Source organism: Scyliorhinus torazame, chromosome 7 (genome assembly GCF_047496885.1).
Source record: "Scyliorhinus torazame isolate Kashiwa2021f chromosome 7, sScyTor2.1, whole genome shotgun sequence".
Taxonomy (NCBI): domain Eukaryota; kingdom Metazoa; phylum Chordata; class Chondrichthyes; order Carcharhiniformes; family Scyliorhinidae; genus Scyliorhinus; species Scyliorhinus torazame.
The window spans coordinates 281,973,780-281,986,385 of NC_092713.1; the positions used below are offsets into that span (position 1 = coordinate 281,973,780).

The 12,606-nt window shown below is 43.1% G+C and overlaps 1 protein-coding gene across 4 annotated transcripts in view; it reads right to left on the reverse strand.

Moving 5' to 3' along the window:
- aff4 (AF4/FMR2 family, member 4) overlaps positions 1-12,606 on the reverse strand; it is a 149,686-nt gene that overhangs the window by 117,954 nt on the left and 19,126 nt on the right. The window lies entirely within an intron of this gene.

Sequence of the window (12,606 nt, forward strand, 5' to 3'; positions counted from 1 at the left end):
GAATACAGGGTCAAGTGCTGGAAAACGGGATTAGAATGGTTAGGTGGTTGTTTTGGTCCGGCACAGACAAAATGGGCCTTTTCTGTGCGGTGTGATTCTATGACTCGAAGACTCTACTTCACCACCATGAGCCTTCCAACAATCCTTTTCTTAGGTCTGTTTTGGCCTGAGCGTAATGCACTTTTGAGTTGTCACCGTGAAGAAAGTTATAATAATGCAAGTTGTTGGATATTATGTTTCTATCGTGTAGAACAATCAGATACTGTTGCAAATTACTATAAATTAATTTGCACTGCAAAAATTAATCAGATGATTTGCATTTTGAACAAGTTTTTAAAATTTAAAAATAATTAGTTGCAGCAATCTTCTCATCTGGATTAGTTCCTCATGGACCAAGACAATATTCTGATTGAGGTCCAGTTTATCTTCATTTAAGCTGTTAATACACATTAAGCAATCATGTTAACCTGTTTAGGAAGTGTGAAGAATGTAGGAATTTGATATAGATTGTATTGAATGTATGTGGCACAGTTAAGGGTTAAAAGTCTGGGTTCGTGAGTGTATGCTCATTTGATTAAGAGTCATGTAACACTGCTCCAGTAGCGTTTTTAAAAATCAAGGTTTGTTTGCAAGACAGCTCGTCCTTTTGGGACCAGAGGTGTAATTAAAGCATAGGAAAAGTTTGGCCGAATGGATTTTTGTTTATATTAAGAGGGTTCTCCGAGGAGTAATTAATTAGAGGCATCGTGTTCAGCTTAGCAAGGTGATGTAATTAATGGGAGGAGCCAGGGGTTGAAGCAGTCAGGTATTGAGGCTCAGTTTTAGTCTGTAGTTGGAAGGCAAGCTGAAGTTTACTGAAGAAATACAGCCAGAGATTCTGCATTAATTCGGGGGGGGGGGTCGGGTCTTGTTCTTTAAAGCAGTCTCTAAAGATCTCTCTTTCTCAAAGTGGAGTATTCAAGACATCTTTGTACAGCAAGTATTCCTGAGTGCTAACTGTATTTAAAAGTGGATCGGGATCAGAGATGGTTTTGTTGTTTGAGTGGAGACAAAGATAGCAGTTCAGGGTTATTGTGTAAGGGGTAATTGTGAGCTATTTTCTTGTGTGATGTTAAAGTGTGTCAGTAATAAAGTTTGTTTTAATATACCATATTCATACTTTGCGTGAAATCACTCCTGGAGCGAGGTATCCTTTCTTCACAGTTTTACAAGATTTAAATAAAATATTGGGATTTCTGCCCAGTATCCTAGTCACTGTTGGGATCTGATCTGGGATCATAATAGAAGAAATATTCACTCTTTACCATAGAATACTATGGAGTCCCTCCAGTGCAGAAGGAGGCCATCCGGCCCATTGAGACTGCACTGACCCTCTGAAAGAGTACTCTACCTAGCCCCACTCCCCCGCCCAATCCGCACAACCTCACCTAACCTGCAACCCACGCAGACAGGGAGAAAGTGCAAACTCCACAAAGGCAGTCTCCACCCCCCCCCCCCCCCCCCCCCCCCCCCAATCTAGCAAAATGAAGCCTAAAGGGGAAATGAGTCTCTACAGTAGAGAAAACAGTCACAACTTCCTTTAACTCTGGCAGGGAGATATCAGCTCACGTGGTCTTTTGTGCTGCGTAACCTATTCTATGATGCTTACTTCCCAGTGGTTTCCTACATTCTAATAGTCTGGGAACAGAGAAAGAAAAAAAAGACGTGCATTTATATAGCATCTTGCACAATCTCAAGATGTCCAATGTACTTTACAGCCAATTAAATACCTTTTGAAGTGTTGTTCTTTGATGAAGTAAAACGCTAATAAAGATGCCACGATTGATGTATATGGTCTTTTAAAACACATTTGATTAAGAATCATGTAACAGACTTGTTAGCAAAACTAGGAGATTAAAGAGACAATGGCATCACGGATATAAAATTGGCTAAAAGATAGGAAGCAATGTACACTTATTTAGACTGCACAATGGTGTTCCCCACTATTCTTTTTGATATAGATTTCTACATTTGGCAGATGATTAAAAAAACTCCAATATGGCAAACCGTGGGGTGGCACTGTAGTGCAGTGGTTAGCACTGCTGCCTCACGGTGCTGAGGACCCGGAGTCGATCCTGGCCCCGGGTCACTGTCCGTGTGGAGTTTGCATATTCTCCCAGTGCCTGCGTGGGTTTCACCTCCACAACCCAAAGATGTGCAGGGTAGATGGATTGGCCACGCTAAATTGCCCCTTAATTGGGGGAAAAAAATGAATTGGACACTTCAAATTTATTTTTAAAAATATGGCAAACAGTTAGGAGAATAGTAATAGACTTCAGTAGGACAGACTGGTGAAATGGGAGGACACATGGCTGATTCAATTTAACACCGAAAAGTATGAATGAGGAGCGCCAACATAAACTAATTGGTATACTTTAAAGATGAGAGACAAGAGATTTGCATACACAAATAAATTGTTTTGCAGTCTCATCAGAATTATGACAACAGCACTTCCTCAGCATTGCACTGGGGGAAGTCAGTCTTTAAGTGTGATTTTATCCAACCTATTTATTTTAAAAATTTATACATCACACTACACAGGCACCAGGCAGTGACTACATTCCAAGGGGAGAGAATCTGACCATTTTCCTTGACATTTGATGACATAATCATGAAGTTCCCCATTTAACATCCTGGGAGTTACTGACCAGAAACTCAACTGGACCAGCCATATTAATGCCAGTGCTCCTGGAGCAGGTCAGAGACCAAGTATTCTGAGCGAGAGGTGTACTGTCTAATCAATGTTTTTTCTCAGCAGTGAAACAATGCATTTTCACACAGGCCAAGCACGTCAGCCCCTTTAAATTGGTGCACAGATGATTTTAGAGGATCCGTGCACTTAAATGAATAGGCCAGTAAAAACAATTGGGGAATGTTGCTCAGAACCCTCAAATACACACCACCAACTGGTAAAAGTCAAGGGAATAACAGAATACTCTTCACTTGCCTGGATGAGTGCAGCTTTAACAAACACTCAAAAGCTTGTAAACTCCCTTTCCAACATCCATTTATTTACATCCCATAAAATTTAATTAGAAAAGGATGAATTGGATGTTCTATAAATTAGATTTACACAAATGGAGACGGTTGAAATAAAATCAGAATGATACAGCACAGAAACAGGAAATTTGCCCCATTAACATGTGCTGGTAATTTTCTCCACAAGCCACAACTCTTTTGCTTTTAAATGCAAATTTTCAAGCAAATATCCAATTCTATTTTAAAATATAAACTCTTCTTGAACAGTTTGTGGCACATACTCCAACAATCTTTTATTCAAAGAAACAGTTTTGAAAATCTTCTTCAATGCGCTATGATTATCTCATTACAATGACCAGTGGAAACAATCCATCACTAATTTACCTCATCATAACCCGTCAAATTGAATACCTCTTTTAAGGTCTTAAGGAAACAAAGTCACTATTAATTTTACAGGTCTGATGAAAAATAAGTTTTAAAAGTTCAACAAACCTCCATTTTTTAATATTCAGATACAAAACTAAAGAAACAATGTCATCTAATGCTTTATCTATTGGCTTGCCATCTTGTATCTCTATTTAATACCTTACCAATTGAGCTGTATTTCCTTACCAAATGTACCACTGTACTTCCATTTTTGTTGCATATACTCCCTAACTTGGTACTATTAAAATGTTTGAACATTGTTGCCTCTCTCAATTTCTAAGTTCACTTCATTTGTATATGGAGCAAGTTTAGACCGATACAGACCTCTACAAAACACCACTATCACATCTATCCAGTCTAAGTAACTTCCTTTCACTCCTGCTCTTTTATAGTACCCAACCACCTCTCTATCAAGGTAGTCGTACTATGCATAAACCCTTCCCGCTATCATAAGTAGTGTAAAAGGCTCTTAGGAAATTCATTTAAACTACAGGGTGAATTTCATTCGTGAATCCTGTTTCTTTTCTTGAATCCCGTTTCTTTTTTTAAATCAACGGCTGCTGATTGGATATTAGGGTTACAGCTGTTGTGACACTTGAATATAGTTTCTAATAGATAAGCTCAGGACAGAAATATTAGTGGAGCTGAAACCAAGAGTTGGACATTCCCAGGGCAAAAAAATGGGGAATAGACAATTGTTGAGGCTGGGACAGAAATCTGAAGATACAAGAATTAACTCCTCACAATGTGTGGAATATTTGTGCTTTCAGCTCAAAACCGTACACATTCCAATGCAGTATAGAGATGGTTGCAATATCAGATCCGCTGCTAATAAATTATTAATTTTATAAGTGTTTCTTTCCCCAAACCTCCAAATAATAATTCAATATGGAAGAATAAGTGAACAATACAAAATGTACAATGACTGTGGATCCAATATATATTTGGTTTTACGCATTATGAGGTTTCCAACAAAATTTATGGTCTATTAAAACACCCAAACAATTTACATATACTCTTTCAATGTTGACATTATTTGTCAGCCTGGGTATTTATTTTACCATTACAAAATAACAAACTTTGTTTTGCTCCGATTCAATGACAATCTATTTATGGTAAATCATATCTTTGATGTATCCAATTCAACACTAACAATTGCAATAAGCTGTTGAACATCCCACACAGAACAAATATTGGCATCATCTGCAAATAAAACAAATTCCAATAACTTTGATACTGTACAGACATCAGCACTCTGGAAGAGCAACTCATCTGGTTCCATTCCCCTGCCATTTCCCCCACAGTCCAGAAAATGATGTTTGTTTCAGAATTTTCCAATTCTTTTCAAGCTCTTGATTGAATCTGCCTCCACTATGCTCTCAGGTAGACCATTCCAGCTCCTAGCCACATGCTGCATAAAAATGTTTTTCATGTCACCATTGTTTCCGATGCCAATCATCCTAATTCAGTGCCCTCTGGTTCTCAACTGTCCCGCCCCTAGGAACAGTTTCTCCCATGTACTCTGCTCAGGCCCCTCGCAATTTTGAGAACCTCTATCAAATCTTCTCTCCACATTCTCTTCTCCAAGGAGAAGAGCCCCAGCTTCTCCAATCTATCTATGCAATTGGTTACAGGGATGATGGACTTGCGAATTCTTCTGCACTCCCTCTCTTGCTTTCATCTCTTTTCTAAAATGTGGTGCCATGCATTGGACACGTACCCCAGTTGAGGCCAAACCAGGGTTTTTAAATACAGATTCAGGTTCATTATATCTTCTAAAACAAATGCAAAATATTGTAGATGCTGGAAATCTAAAATAAAATCAGAAAACGCTAGATAAACTCAGCAGGTCTGTGGAGAGAGAAACAGAGTTAACCTTTTGAGTCTGTGTGATTCTTCTTCGGAGCTGAGAGAGTAGCATTGACACAGATTATATAGTTGGAGAGGGAGGTGGGGCAGAATAGAAGGTTTCTGATCTCTGATTGGGTCTGTCATGCCAGTGGGTCAGGGCATACTCACGAATGGTGATGATGCAGGAGTCTGGAGTGTTGAGATAATTCTGTGAGTATGGCCATTTGACTAATCTGTACGAAGTCTTACAACACCAGGTTAAAGTCCAACAGGTTTGTTTCGATGTCACTAGCTTTCGGAGCGCTGCTCCTTCCTCAGGTGAGCAGCGCTCCGAAAGCTAGTGACATCGAAACAAACCTGTTGGACTTTAACCTGGTGTTGTAAGACTTCGTACTGTGCTCACCTCAGTCCAACGCCGGCATCTCCACATCATGACTAATCTGTGGGAGAGTTCTTAATTTTGGCACTAGTGTACAAATGCTAATCAGGAGGACTTTGCAGGGCCAACTGGGTTGGACGAACCGGAGTGATTCTAAGAATTAGTAAATTATTCAAAATGTAGCGTCAGAAAGGCAACCTTTCAATTTAAAAATATGAGATCAGGTTCCAGACTGACCTATTAACACTGAAGTAACGTCTTTGCCGAAGCATTCCAAAAGCATTGTGCGCTCTAGTTAGTGTTTCTCATTGACCCAATTAAATCCAAACTGGTTAGAGGCAGTCTCAGCCAAGACATTGTGTGTAGAATTTCAAACATGACACATCATGAAGTTCTGCTCAGGATGTCATGAATAGGAGAAGATTATTTTTTTTTGCAGCGTTAGTCATTCCCATACTACAGCAGACTTCCATGCCCCGAGGAAAGTTATACAATTGTCTTCTTTTCAGTTACTGCTAACCAGCAGCTTACCAGATGTGGTAGTATATCTGACAGTAAGGTATTTCCCTTTATAATATTTGTACAATAATTTAAATTCAGTAAAACGGAATTCCCCTTTGAATCAATCCTGTTCGTATAAGCATTCTATCATATATTTACAAGCAATAATTGCTCACATGGAGACACTAAATGCAAGGAAGGTGACCTATATGCTGAATACCAAGTCTTATCTGAAGGTGTGATCATAAAGTGGCGAGCTACAGAGACTTAAAATCCCCTCACATTTGAGCTCTCAGTATTGGGGTTCATAGAATGTTTCCAAATGTTCACCATATATCCAGGAACAGCTATTTATCTTTCTCAGCATATATACTGACTTTACTAACTTCAAAATTGTTTTCTTTAGAGCAGGGATTGCTGGTGGGATGGGAGGCATTCTTGGTTAGCTTGATTCTTCTCTTTTTGGAAATGGCATACCAACCCTACTTTGTCAGCATTTTCACTTTGAACTTCAGTCCTAATATGGTCATCCATTTTCCTTGTTTTTGCCTTTTGTGCGAACACCTCACTGTGCTTTAATTTTTTCAGACACATTTTTTCTCTTATGACCTTAATGCTTCTTTCCATAGTTCATGTGGTTGCCTCAGATGATCATTCCCTTGCATCTTACTTTTGCTTTTCAATCTTTCTCCACCCCATCACTGCCAACATTCGCACTAATTTCCTGTTGTGAAAGCTCTATTAACCTGTCTTTTCTCTCTACAGCAACTGTTTTGTTTTTGGTATATTTTTACTTGCAATGGGGTAAATAGGGAAGAATAGATTCCAATCAGCTGCAAGAAAATCTAGGGGAGATGATTGAAACCAGAAGGTTCTGAGGATGGGGATGATGAAGCAAAATCAGGGGGTTTAGAAAGAGATGGCAGAGCTAAATAAAAAGTCTACCCGCAATAATGGAACAAAGGGAGAAGATGCACAAAAGACTCAAAGCTGAAAAAGTGAAGGCACCTGGTGGGATGTAGGGCAATGATTGGATGAGCTGAAACCATGAATATATCTATGCACAAGTGACAATTTTGAAATCAATGCACTTCAGAATGAGGATTCAGTGGCACAAGTACACAAACATTAAGAGCAGTGGGCCAACTTGGTGCAAGAGCCAAGGTTAGACAGATCACGGCCGCGTTCGCTGGTCCCGTCAGGGGGGGGGGGGGCAAAGGCGCTGGCTGGGCTAATGGTGGAAATGGGAGGGGTGGACCCTTGGAGGTTCCTGCACCCAAGGGAACGGGAGTATTCGTTTTTCTCAGCGGTCCATAAGGTATACTCGCGGATCGACTTTTTTGTGGTGGGGAAGGCTTTGCTCGCTGGAGTCAAGGGGTCGGAATACTCTGCAATTGCAGTGTCAGATCATGCTCCACATTGGGTGGATATGGTGCTGGAGAAGGGGGCAGCGCAGAGACCGGGGTGGAAACTGGATGTGGGGCTTTTGGGGAACCAAGTGCTCTGTGAGAAAATTTAAAAGGTAATTAAGGAATATGTAGGTTTCAATTGTACGGGTGAGGTGTCGAAGGCAGTCGTCTGGGTGGCTCTAAAGGCAGGGGTGAGGTAATTTTGTTTAAGGTCAGGGTGGACAAAGAGGAGAGGTTGGAGCGGCAGAGGGCAATAGATGAGATGTCGAAGGTAGATAGGAGGTATGCAGAGGATGGGGACCCGGCGAAGCTGGAAAAGAGGAAGGAACTACAGGCGAGCTTCGACTGACTGTCCACCAGGAAGGCGGTGTGCCAACTGAGACGAGCAAGGGGTGCAGTTTATGAACATGGAGTATGTTAGCAGGTCAGCTCTGGAGGGAGGCAGCGGCAAGGGAAATTCTTCAGGTGAAGGATAGGGCAGGGAAGCTGGTGGTGGCTTCAGTGCTGATTAACAAGGTTTTTGAGGAGTTTTATGAGAGGTTGTACAAGTCAGAGCCACCCGGGGGAGACCGTGAGATGCAGGAATTTCTAGATGGGTTGGAGTACCCGAGGCTAGGGGAGGGGGAGAGGGCTACATTAGAAGGAGCAATAGTGGAGCAGGAGATAAAGGATGCGATTGGGAGGATGCAGTCGGGGAAGGTGGCAGGGCCGGATGGGTTTCCGGTGGCATATTATAAAAAATTTAAGGATAGGTTGGCACCCCTGATGGTGGGGATGTTTGAGGCGGCGATCGGGAAGGGGGTGTTGCCGCAAACCTTGGGGCAGGCATCGATTTCATTGTTGCTAAAAAAAGATACGGATCCGACGGAGTGTGGGTCGTATCAGCCCATATCACTTCTGAATGTGGACGCAAAAGTGTTGGCGAAGGTACTGGCGGGTAGGCTGGAGGAGTGCCTCCCGAAGGTGATAGGGGAGGATCAGACGGGGGTTGTGAAAGGGAGGCAGCTGTTTTCGAACATTAGGAGAGTTTTAAACGTTGTTATGGCACCGGCGGAAGGGAAGGAAACAGGTAGTTGTGGCATTGGACGCCGAGAAGGCGTTTGATCGGGTAGAATGGGGGTACCTGATGGCAGTGCTGGAGCGGTTTGGGATTGGACCAAGGTTTGTGAACTGGGTAAAGCTATTATACAAGGAGCTGAAGGAGAGTGTCCGCACAGTTAATATCAGTTCGAGATACTTTTCTCTCCACCGTGGGACGAGACAGGGATGTCCTATGTCCCCCCCCCCTGCTGTTTGCACTCGCGATTGAGCCGTTGGCCATCGCATTGAGAAGCTCGAGAGCATGGAAAGGAATAGTGCGGCTTTCTCGGGGTACAAGCTGAACCTGGACAAGAGTGAGTATTTTGTGGTGTCTCGGCCGGGGTGGGGCAGGGGAGGGGGGGGGCTGCCATTCCGTAGAGCAGGGACTCATTTTAGGTATCTGGGGGTGCAGGTTGCCCGGGAGTGCGGGAGGCTTCGCAGGTACAACATCACTAGATTGGTGGGGAGAGTGAAAGCCGATCTGGCAAGGTGGGACGGCCTTCCTCTGTCACTGGCGGGTCGGGTACAGGCGGTTAAAATGAATGTGTTGCCGCAATTCCTGTTTATCTTTCAATGCCTACCGATTTTCCTGCCAAAGTCTTTTTTCAGGGAGATTGAGGGACGGATTACCTCATTCATATGGGGAGGGAAGGTGGCCAGAGTGAGAAAGGTGCTGCTACAGAGGGGAAGGCAGGCATGGGGTTTCGGTCTCCCGAACCTGTTGTACTACTACTGGGCGGCGAATGTGGAGAAGGTGCGGAGCTGGGTCAGAGAGGTTGATTCTCAGTGGGTCAGAATGGAGGAGAGTTTGGGCAAGGGGTCGGGGCTGAAGGTTCTAGCAACAGCGCCGCTCCCGATAGCTCCGGGGAAATATTCAGGGAGTCCGGTAATAATCGCTTCATTGAAAATCTGGAGGCAGTTTCGCCAACACTTCGGGTTGGGTTTAGGGTCAAGGGAAATGCCGATTCGGGGGGGGACCACAGATTTGAGCCAGGGAGGTGGGATGGAAGTTTTTGGAAATGGGAAGAGAAGGGGATCAAGACGCTAAAGGATTTGTTTCTTCGGGGTCGGTTTGCAGGATTGAGGGAGCTGGAAGCGAAGTATGGGCTAGAGCAGGGAGAAGTGTTTAGCTACATGCAGGTTCGGGATTTTGCCAGGAACGAGATACAGAGCTTCCCAGAGGAACCGGCCTCCACATTGCTGGAGGAGGTGTTGATGACAAGGAGACTGGAGAAGGGCACAGTGTCAGCGGTGTACGGAGCTATTTTGGAAGAGGATAAGGCACCACTGGAGGGATCAAAGCAAATTGAGGGGGGGGGGGGGGTGCTAATCACGTTCATATGTTTTGGTCCTGTCCAAAGCTAGGGGAGTACTGGAAGGAGGTGTTTAGGGTAATTTCCAAGGTGTGCGTGTGAAACTGGACCCGGGCCCCCAGGAGGCCATATTCGGGGTGTCGGACCAGCCAGGGTTGGAAACGGGTGCGGAGGCAGATATCATAGCCTTCGCCTCGTTGATCGCCCGAAGGCGGATCCTGCTGGGATGGAGAGCAGCCTCTCCACCCAGTGCCCTGGCGTGGCGGGGGGACCTGTTGGAATACTTGACCCTTGAGAAGGTTAAGTTCGAACTGAGTGGAAGCTCAGAGGGGTTCTACAAGTCATGGGCACTATTTATTATGCACTTTCAAGAACTGGATAACATCGAACATTAGTTTTTGGGGGGGAATTGTAGATTAAGGGTGACTGGGTAATCCCCGGTTCCTTTTTGTCATTTGTTTATGTAAACATGCGGGCTGATGTTTGGGGGTTGGTGGGCGGATGGGATTGTTGTTATTATGGGGATTGACATATCTTGCTGATTATTGTTTATTGTTGATGGGTGTAAATGCGGGAGAAAATGTGAAAAAGGAGAATAAAAATATATATATTTTTAAAAAAAAGAGCAGTGGACCATTTGGCCCCTCGGGTTTGCTCCCAAGATCTTGGCAGATCTAACTGTGGCCTCAACCCTACTTTCCTGTCTGCTCATCATAACTCTCTACTCTCGTCGATGAAAATTTAACTCAGTCTTGAATTAATTCAATGACCTAGCCTCCACTGCTCTCTGAGGAAGAGAATTTCAGACAAATGACCCTCAGAAAAATAATTCTCATCTGACTCTTAAATTGACCTCTAATATTCAAAACCTGTCCACTCGTTTAAGGCTCTACATCGCCCACCCAAAGAGGAAACATCCTTTCAGCAGCCACCCTATAAATGTCCCCTCAGAATTTTATATGCTTCATTAAGATCACTTCTCATTTTCTAAACTCGAGTATAGAGCCAACCAGCTTAACCCTTCCTCACACAACGCATCTCACAAGCTTACCATCCTCCCATTGATTCTGTTTACATCTCCCGCTGCCTCAGGAAGGCAGACAGTATTGTCAGAGACCTCTCACACCCAGGTTTTGCCCTCTTCCAGACCCTTCCATCAGGCAGAAGATACAGCAGTCTGAAGACCCACACATCTAGACATAGGAACAGCTTCTTCCCCACAGCTACTAGACTCCTCAACGATTCTCCCTTGGACTGAACTGTCCCATGTAAGAACATTATTCACGACGCTCTATGCTGCTCATTTGGCCCTTGTTCCGTACTGTAACCAATCACTATTTGCTGATGTACCATTTGTCGATGTACTCTGTCAATTATTCTTTTGTCTACTATGTACATACTGTGTACGTTCCCTTGGCCACAGAAAAATAAATACTTTTCACTGTACTTTGGAAATGTGATATCTATTAATCATCAACAACTCCTTCACCCCATCAGCATATCAACTACAGACACAATGATCATATCCCCAAAAAATGGCAACTATATAAAGTGCCCTTAATCAGCTCAACTGCATTCTTCACATTCAATATTTTTTATGCAGGGAGAGGCAATGGAATAGTGGTATGATCACTAGACCAGTAATTCAGAAACCTAGGACAATGTTCTGGGGAGCCGGGTTCAAATCCTATCAGGGCAGATGAAACATTGCTTTTTGTTGTAAAAACCTAACTGGTTCACTGATGTCCTTTAGAGAAGGGAATCTGTCATCCTTGCCTGGTCTACATGTGACTCTTAACTGCACTCAAAGTGCCGGGCAAGGCACTCAAGCAAATTAGGGATGGACAATAAATGTGACGTGCACATCTCATGAACGAATAAAAAAAACATTCAATATAAATGAAACAGAACAATTTAATCCAAAGTAACATGGTTAGACAAGACCTAGCCAAATTATGATGACTTCTGGTACCTGTAGGAGACAACACTATTACCAACAATATTCCCAACTCTGGCATTGCTCAGTGATCAGGGATAATGTAGCGCATCACATTTGTGCCTTTTAATGTTAAATTTATTTAAATTAGTAGGCAGCAGCTATGCTTGAACACAAGGAGAGCTTTTAGAACCATAGAAAAGTTACAGTGCACAGAGGTCATTCAGCCCATTGTGTCTGTGCCGGCCAAGAAAATGAAAAAATAAACTAGCCGCACATTTTCATTCCAATTTCCAGCATCTGGTCCGTAGCCTTGCAGGTTAGGTTACAGTACTTCAAATACAGATCCAGGGACCTTTTAAGTGAATTAAGTGTTTCAGCCACAACCACCAACTTAGGCAGTGAATTCCAGATTTCCACACTCTGGATGAAAAAGTTATTCCTCATCTTTGTGCCCTAGGAATTCAGCTAGGGGAAGCAAGTTTTTCTTGTCCACCCTGTCTAGACCCGTCAATTTTGTACACCTCAATTAGGTCATCCCTTACCCTCCTCGGTCCTAACAAAATAACCCGAGACTGTCAAATCTCTCCTCCTAGCTGTAATTTTCAAGCCTTGCAACATTCTTGTAAATCTCCTCTGCACTCAGAGTAATTATGTCCTTCCTGTAATATGGTCACTGAACTGTACACAAAA